The sequence below is a fragment of the Frankliniella occidentalis genome, unplaced genomic scaffold (assembly GCF_000697945.3).
Source record: "Frankliniella occidentalis isolate FOCC.00 unplaced genomic scaffold, Focc_3.1 Scaffold11, whole genome shotgun sequence".
Classification (NCBI taxonomy): domain Eukaryota; kingdom Metazoa; phylum Arthropoda; class Insecta; order Thysanoptera; family Thripidae; genus Frankliniella; species Frankliniella occidentalis.
In genome coordinates, this window is record NW_026267141.1 from 1,591,984 (window position 1) to 1,594,663 (window position 2,680).

Below are 2,680 nucleotides of genomic sequence, written 5' to 3' on the forward strand. Positions count from 1 at the left end.
CGGGTCCCCTGTCACACAAAGGCGGCCTCTAGGGGCCTAACTGTTCTGTCTGCAGCAATTAGTGAGGGTGATGTGTTTACGAATAGATATGTAAATATTTATAGCGGGCGGATGTGTACCTGCTTCCTGTAACCCCGCCCGTCCCTACCGGCGCGGCGGCCAAGGGCCCGGCACACCGGGGTGAGTTACGGTCGGTATTGATCAGGGTCGGCAGTTCGACTCCAATTGTTTGAAAGGGCGCATGTAGTGGAGGCGCGGCGCATACTATATACAACCTGTGGTCTCAACAACGAAGAAATGTTTGTCATTAAAATAAAATTTTAAGCAATTGTGCACTCTAAATGTAAAGCAGGGACAGTTTTGTTCCTAAAAATGGAACGGATTGACAAAATACAAAATTGTGTATAGCCTTACACAACTTGTCAAATTTTAGGAACCAAAATTGCATCCTTTCTGGATGTGCACGAATCTGCTGTTCCATTTCTAGGAATAAAATTGTCCCTTTAAATTTTTAGAGCTTTCTTTGGCTTCCGTTTTTATCATGCGTATTTTTGTACATAGTGGCCCGTATGGACAAATGTTAAAAGTCCGACATACATGTACCAAAGGGGCCTATAACACGTTGCGTTGAGTCCCACTTGACCACACGTATGGGCACAATAAGCTGTAATTGCCACCCCCCTTGGGACTCAACGTGATAAGGCACATCTTATAGAACACTTACCTTAATTAAGGAACGGCGAAAACAAAACAGTAAATATGAAGCAGTTGGTGCGCGGCCGGCTCGTACAGTGCGCGCCCTGGCGGGTCGAAATTTCTATCGGTGGCGGAAGAGCAGGAGACTACAAGAGCGGGCGTCGCATGGGAAACGGAAATCCAGCCCACCGGACACAGTTATCAACGTGCAGCCGCGGGCCGCTTCCGAAGCAGCAGGACGCGCCCGCCCGGCCCGCCCATCGCCGACGGCTGCCGGTAAGGTGCCCCGGCCGCGTCGTCGCACCATTTCGGACGCAACCGCGCTGAATTTCGCGGTCACCGGATGGTATGGCTCGGTATGGCCGCGGCGAGCAGCGCGGAGCGGACACGACGCTCGCGTGGGGGAGGGCGCGCGGCGCGGGCGACATGCGGGCTTCACCTAACGCTCGTATTCCCGCATTTCTTACTGCGCGAACAACTGAAAACTATAGACTAACAAGCCCCATCACGTGCCGCCAGCAGGACGGGGTATCGCGGATCCGCCCGCGATGCACGTCACCCACCTTGCAGATCGTAAGGCCCATAAAGCCACCCTTGGCTGCTGCCGCGCGGCGCGTTATTTGGCCTTCTCTGGAGCCTTATATATAATATATGAAAATTGTTACAAAACTAATTTGAATTTATTTTTAAGCTCATGTCCAAGGAGTTGGAAAAGAATGCTGTTGCTGCTGTTGCTGCTGCTGCTGCTCTTGTTGCTGCTGTTGCTGCTGCGGTTACTGCTGTTGCTGCTATTGCTGCTATTGCTGCTGTTGCTGCTATTGCTGCTGTTGCTGCTATTGCTGCTGTTGCTGCTATTGCTGCTGTTGCTGCTGTTGCAGTCGCTTCGGTTGCTGTAACATACTTGTCAGAACTACTCGTCTGCCAGAGACAAAACACTTGACTGTCAAACCTAAGCTTTCTTCTCCGAAAGATGATCTAAATTCAAGTACGGTTATAAGCTACTGTATAGGTTAAAAGTTAAAAGTAACTGAACAAGGCGCCAAATGAAGAGCAGAAACTAACACTTATTAAGTGTTTCGTTAACTAATGCTTAATCTTTGCACATCACAAGTAGTTGTGAAACATTTGCCTTTTTTTTACCAGTAGACATGCGTATGCATTTTATACGTTATTACGCGCAATCTGGGTTCCCAGTCCTAAAATCCCATGGTGCTTTCCATGACCCATGGGTTATCATGGAACATCAACTATCCAAGGGAGAACTTTCCACGTATTTTTTCGCTTTTCCATGAATGTTTTTCCATGGGTATGTATTGAAACTCCATGGTGTTGGTCTCCATGGAACAATACTAAGCCCATGGACAACTTTACCATGGTAAAGCAGTGATCGGTTGCAGAGTCGGTTGCCTAAGTCAAAGTCAGTCTTTTTACGAAGCATGTTTTCGGGGGGTCAGAGCTGAGGCGGCGGAGCCGAATCCGCTGTCTATTTCAACGTACTGTAGCTACGGCCGTTTACAAGATAGCAGGAAGAAGTGCTCTAATTTGTATGAGATCAAAATGGCCCTACTAAAATTCGACCGAGGTGCTAGCCACCAAATTTTAGACCGATATTCAATTAAACACAGATTTTTCAGTTTTCTTAAACTTTATGGGAAATTGTTTTTCCATGGAGTTAAGACACACCATGGTAGCATATGCACTATTTCCATGATACGTCTCATGGAAAGCTAGTTCCGACCCCATGGTGACATAAATTTCCATGGAGGGCCAAGCCGCTTCCTCATGGAAAAGAGGCTCTACATGGAAAGTGAGCAGCCACAAATGGAAAACGGTCCTTCTGCCATGGAATAGTGTTCATGGAATTCCATGTAGCGCATCGGATTTTAGGACTGGGTTGTACAAAACTAACGCAGGTTACAATCGTCTATAGCTTATCAGTGTGTGAGGTACCTACTTTAAAACTCCGAAGCCTTTTCATACGCCG

The 2,680-nt window shown here is 47.7% G+C and overlaps 1 protein-coding gene across 1 annotated transcript in view; it reads right to left on the reverse strand.

Moving 5' to 3' along the window:
• Nucleotides 1–1,393: 1,393 nt before the first annotated feature.
• Nucleotides 1,394–2,680, reverse strand: part of LOC113207377 (uncharacterized) — a 38,085-nt gene continuing 36,798 nt past the window's right edge. The window contains exon 3 of the transcript XR_008012347.1: nucleotides 1,394–1,586. The gene's annotated coding sequence lies outside the window, so the exon portion shown is untranslated. The remainder of the gene's footprint in view (nucleotides 1,587–2,680) is intronic.